Source organism: Pinus tabuliformis, chromosome J (genome assembly GCF_031772625.1).
Source record: "Pinus tabuliformis cultivar Carrire ecotype Pingquan chromosome J, CPIR1, whole genome shotgun sequence".
NCBI lineage: Eukaryota > Viridiplantae > Streptophyta > Pinopsida > Pinales > Pinaceae > Pinus > Pinus tabuliformis.
The window spans coordinates 1,344,743,118-1,344,749,789 of record NC_142295.1 but is presented as its reverse complement, the minus strand read 5'-3'; positions in this window follow the sequence as shown (position 1 = coordinate 1,344,749,789).

Here is a 6,672-nt window from a genome sequence, read left to right as displayed (position 1 = left end):
GAGGAAGCAGAGTCAGTGCTCAATGACTGCCACAGTGGAGCTTGTGGTGGTCATCTATCAGGGCTTGCTACAGCCCAGTGTATCTTGTGGGCCGGCTATTTTTGGCATTCGCTCTTTAAAGATTGTGTTGAAGCAGTCAAACGCTGTCACCCCTGTCAAATCTATACTCGGAAGATGTGCGCAAATCCAGCTCCTCTTTTTCCCATTGTCACTGTCGGTCCTTTTACTATGTGGGGTATCGATTTTAAAACTTGTAATCCGCCTTCAGTAGCGAATCACAAGTACATTATCGTGGCTGTAGACTACTTTACGAAGTGGGACAAGGACATGCCCACTTATAAAAATGATAGTGAAATGGCAGCATTGTTCCTTTTTAATCAGATTATCTCAAGATTCGGTATCCCGAGAGAGATTGTCACTGACCATGGTAGTCATTTCCAGAATCAACTAATGTCCGAATTGGCTCTTAAATTGGGTTTCTGACAAGAAAATTTGTCTCCTCATTACCCTCAGGCCAATGGACAGGTCGAGGCAGTCAACAAAACTCTTAAGACGATCTTGCAATGGACAATCGACAAAAATCGGTCCAATTGGCATCTTATGTTGTATCCGGCTCTTTGGGCATACTGAACCTCCGTGAAGATTGCTACTGGTTTTACACCTTTTCAATTAGTTTATGGGATGGAATCTATCTTTCCTATCGAATGTGAAATTCCATCTCTTAAGTTAGCTATTGAGCTCCTTCCAGAGACTTCTAGTCTCAAAGAGCACCTCCTTCATTTGGAACATCTCGATGAGCAGCGTCGAGATGCCGCCATAATGAATGAGGCTCATAAGAAAAGGGTTAAAATGTAGTATGATAAAATTGTCCGTCCTCGAGTCTTTTTTGAAGGTGACCTTGTCTTGGTCTATGACCAAGATAAGGACACCTTGGGGGTAGGCAAGTTTAAGCCTATGTGGTACGGTCCCTTCATTATTAAACGAGTTTTAGAAAAAGGGGCATATGAGTTAATCGATTTTGAAGGAAACAAGTTGGCGGAGCCTTGAAACAGGCTCTACCTCAAGAAGTACTTTGCTTAAGTAGCAGCTAGGCAATGGCTTCTTTGTACATTATGTATATTTTTACATATCTCATAGAGAGTTTTTTATATCAACACTTTTTGGTCTACTGTGACAGGTGTTGATGGATGACTTGGTCTATTTTGGATTCGTCAATGGTGCTAGTCGGCACACTTGGAACCTCGCTTCCGCAGCTTGGGTACTCTACCATCCAACTGGTCAGTTGATGCTATCAAGGGGAGTATGCATTGTTCCTACTTCAAATAATATGGCTGAGTATACTGCCATCATTAATTTACTATCCGAGGCAATTTCTCACGAAATCGACTCGTTGGTAGTTTATCTTGATTCACAATTGATAGTGTCAAAATTGAATAACATTTATCGGGTAAGGGATCCATGTTTATATCGCCAATATTTAAGGGTGAGGTTGTTTGAAAGATCATTTACTTATATTAATTATTTGCACATTCCAAGATCTCATAATTGGTTAGTTGATTCTATCGCTAATCAAGCATTAGACTGGCACATCAATCATTCATCTCAATAAAATCAAGCGTCAAAAAGTCAAAGTGTATATATATATCATAAAACATCTCGAGTGTACATAAGTCTGTCCAAAAATAATATACAAAATTGGGACTCAAATTCCCATAATCATGTCTAGTACATCTAATGACCTGGCACAGGATGAGCAGCTAAGTAGGCAACTATTGCATTGCCCACACGCTTAAGAGTGTGGACCCAGTCTCGTGGCATGCCAACCACATGACGTTGCATATCTACTGGAAGATCCTCTACGGCTGCCATCGGTACTCCATGAGTTAGTCTCACCAAGTGCCACTGAACTGTGTGAAGTAGTCGCTCTGTGTCTGCGGCTACCTCTTCGGCCCCTCGGCCGCGACGTCCGTGCCGTGGGAACTCATCTGGTTGTACCGGCCCAATATCTAGAACATGATCATCATATTACTCATTTGAATCCTATCAAAAACATTTTTCAAAATTCATTATTATATTTGAAAATCACAAAAAAATCATAAAATAATAAAAAACACTTACCAATGTTGCCCCATGCTGTGGTCGGTGGTAATATTAGATCGGGATCTCCTCGGAAATCCAACCCAGCATAAGGGTAGTCATATATGGCGATGATCTGCTGATCCCACCAGGAAAAGAAGTCATCATCAGATGCAGTCCGTGGGACGTCCCCACCTCCTAGACATTTCATCAGGTCAGCCCACCTGCCCATTTGTGGATCTCGTGGGGTGCTGATTGAAACCGGTACTCTAGGACGAAGTGCAGGGACCCTCTCAAAAAAGAAAGAACACAAAATAGTCCCATATCCGAAGTTTTTGGTCTGCCCTCTCTTGATGGAAGTGAGCTGGCTTTTCAGGCTAGCGAGAAGAGGAATACAGCAGTCAAATACGGTGGTGAGACAGTCTATAACCAAGCTCATGGATACCCATGATGCTTGGTGCAGAGAAGCTGATCCGTTCACTCTAGCTGTGGTGAATAGGATTATCCTCAGCGATAAACTCTCCACATGTGTGATTGAAATTTGAATTCCAACTTTTTTTAGATGTCCCAGGCAATATATATGTACATAGTCCTCGATCGAGAGACTACCTCGTGTCTTGCCCCTGGAATGTACTACCTCTCCCCTTCGAGAAAGGCCTGTGATGAAATAAATGTCTTCAACTTCTATCCTGAGTGGCATCTAGTCAATCATAAATGCATCATCCTCGATACTCCATTAATCAATGAGCATCTCAAGCAGACGTGTGTTTGCTTTCATATTTGGAAATTTGAAGAATTTTAGCAAACCACATCCTCGTAAAGCATCCAAAGCATTGCGATCGTTCATTACCTCATCATCCACCGCGGTATGCTCTCTTTCTCGCCAAGTGACTAGCATCCTGAGGAAAAAATGATTTTAGATTGTTAGTTTTTTTGTTTGAAATGTTCACGGTGTATATGCGGGTCCATTTACACACAGTCGCGTGTAGGGCCCGCGTGTATGCGGGTTTCATATTTCCAACCCGTGTATACACCGCGGTGAAATTTTTGACAAAAAATTCAACGGTAAAACATAAATTAAAAATTCTAAAACTAGTCACAATTGATTGCAAGACAAGTATAAGAGTTACCTGGGGATTTTGGAAGAATCTAAACAGTTGAATTTGGCATATGGCAAAGTTTGCTCCTTTTGCTCCATTTCTCTACTCTCAAACTCAAATGGTAAAAACGGTGAGTCAAAAAACTCTTTTATAGGCTTTGAAAATGCAAAATTTTTTCAAAACTTAATTTTTTTTGGTCTCATGTAACTTTTAACTCAAGAGCTTGGAATGTCGAGAATGGTTTGACTTTCAGGACATTTTGGACATTTTTTCGATGATTTCAAAACGGTTCCATGACTACTGACCCGTCATGGCAGGTATCATTTTCTCACTGGCATATAGGTTAGGGAAGCCATTTTTCCATTTCATTATTCATACTAGCCTCCATTTGTCGATACATTTTCCATAGAGTCGATCCCATCGTGCTATGGTTCATAAACCATCTTCACTCACCGATTCTTTAAATCATGACACGATGGTAGAAGCCATCCTTTACATGGGCATCATAGTTAGCACCTCACTGACATTTGTTGCCCATGCTGCTCCAATCTGAGTAGGCTCGGGAGTCCTCTGTAGTCCCACCATGACTTATGCGATGAAGACTCATTCCTCTTTGCTTCTTCACTTTGTTCTGGCCTTATACCCTAGAGGCTCCTTTGTGTTGAGTTGTACTACTGCATTGCATTTTGACCATTTGCACCTTTTGGCCTCGAGCCAGCTTCACTTGGACTCGTGTTTAAGAAAACTTTTGACCATGACGACTACAAAATCAAACTTGCATACCTTTAACTTTTGCAACTTGACACGCCTTGAACCATGGAAGGAACACACCTTTGAGTGTCTTTGACCAGTTTTCACCTCCCTGCATTGAGCATAGGAATGTTCCAATCCAAGGAACTAGATCATCTGATTCACCGACACTCGTTCTTTCCACTGTACTATAGCATTCTTTTATTCTTTTTCCAGCTTAATAGAAAAAGACAAAAAAAATTATATATTCCAAAAAAGAGCGGGAACGGGACAATATTTCCATTTATTGTTGGCAGCTAGAGTCAGTCGTGTCGCCCTTAAACAAAGCACTCAAAAACAAATTCTCCTCCGTTTGGGCGGGATTTAGTTTGAATTAGGTATGCCTTAACCTTGTTATTGAGTCAGTTCTCCCCTGATTGGTTATCTCTTCCAATCATATGGAGGGTTTGTTCATGCCTTTTGCATGACGAACTTATACAAAGTCATCATATGCTGCCACATAGTCACATTGAGTCGTGCTTTTGTTCAAGGGAAGTTAGCCTGAGTCAGCCTCTCTACGGTGTCTCTTGACACATTTTTCAGCCGGCCATCCCTGGTTGTCAGTATCATGTCTATCATCACATCAGCTATATCGGTCCTTTACTCGTGCCGGTTTGAGAAGGTCTCCATTGACTTCTTGCTGGCGGGTCTTTTCCTTATCGACGACGACATCTTGCTCTGAGGACAGGCCTAGAGCTGCACCTTGGCCCTATTTTCATTATTGATCGGTCACCTTGTGCTTAGCATCGATCAGTATCATGGGTCTTTGACTGAGTGGTTTCCCTTGTGTTTGAAATCAGCTTACATTATCACACATTGGGATTCGTGCAGTACCTTGGTTTCCATTTGACCCTATTGGTGGATACCTCGCCTCTATGTCAACTTTCATTATTGGTTGGTTCAGAGGATTTCTGTCATGCGCTAGCCACATCTTGTGTACGCCGGAAACGTACTTCAGTCGGGTTACTACATCTTTTTCATCCGATTCCTTCCACATTATTGGTCTACATGTTACGCTCGTGCTAGATTAATGAAGGATGCCTTAATGCCTTCCTTCTAGTGGATCTTTCCCTATCGACTTCGACTCATTGCTCTAGGGCAAAGATCTAGAGTCCATTTGGCAGTACCTTGGGTCTTGCAGTCATTAGTGGTAGATCCTTTGCTATTGACAGTGGGAAACCATCATTGTCTCCTGATTGATAGATTCTTACAGGTGTTCGACTTCAGTTCATCCATTCAGACTTTTTAGATTGTACTGGGTACCTTGACACTCATTATCATTATCGATGAGTAGTCTCGCATTTGTTAACGGTATACATCAATGACCGGTAATCAAATGATTTCTCACATGGTCGACTTTAGATCATTTATTCCCATGGTGTAGAAATGTACCATTGCGGTCGGTGAAGACCTCAGGTTGTATCAACATTCATTAGTTCACTTGACAGTTGCTCCTATTGCTGCTAGTTGATAGCACTCCACCTTATATGTTGCATTCATTCATGGCGACATTTTATATGCTGGCACCTGAGTTTGCAGTGTAGTACCATCCTATTCCATCATGTTCATTTGGTACCTTTTGTGAACAGTCTTTGATATCAGTGATCCAGTTCATTCTTCGGCATCATTGACATTCTTATATGTGATATTCAGACATGTACTTATTCGATCGTGATCAGATGATCCATTATGTATTTTTTGGTTCTGTATACTTGTATACTTAGTGGATCCTCTTGTACTTGATATGCGGACATGCTTTACTTTCCCTGAGGATGGGTATGCCCACCTCAGACAGTGTTTCTTTCTGATATCTTTTTGTGGCTTGGCAGGATAAACACTAGTGAAGTCCTTCTCATTTTTTGGTAGATTTCCTTTCCATGTACTTTCTTAATATATTTCGGCCATCATGTACCCCTTCTGACCTCATATATTAGGGGGCATCTGTTATAGCTCCAAATCTCAGTCTTGAGGTTTGTGATGCTGCACTCATGGCCCAGGGCAACCCCTCCTTCTAGACCTGGTCCAAAATTTAAAAAACAATGTTTTATTCCCTATACGCGACATTTCCCTGAGCTAAACACGTGCATACGCGGGTTTGTGTATACCCAACCCGCGTATATGTCTTAAAACACTTAAAAAAAATTAAATCTCCTTAATTTCGGGCGAAGATCGCGAGTTTTATTTGTTGATTACCTATTAGTGCCCGTGGCCCAGCTGTTCCCAACGAATTCCCAACTAAAAAACTACTTTGGGAGAAGTATAAAAAGGCTTCAATGGGAAGGCCTAAGGGAGGAGAGAAGAGAGAGACAGGTTACTATGTTGAGATTTCCTTGACTAGGTCTGAAGATCCTAGTGCCTCTTGCACTTCCCCCATTTATAGGAAACCCTTGTTTCCTTGTGTGATGATGTCTATCTACTACTTGAGATATCATGGAGTAAGTCATGGAAGGAGTTTGTTAAAGGCTTGAGTCTGGACGAATCTGGAAGACGGTTCCGCTTGGAGCCTGCGAAAGGACGAATCAGTTGAAATTATTTCTTTCTGTACTTTATTTGTCTATAATAAAAGAAACACTTGTCTTTGTTCCTGATATAAATCTTCTTCATGTTTATGATATCCATGTTATGATTCATATATGAATGGTTGTTTAAATGCATAACTAACTACCTTTCAATATATTATGAAGATGATTTTTTTAATGATCTTTAG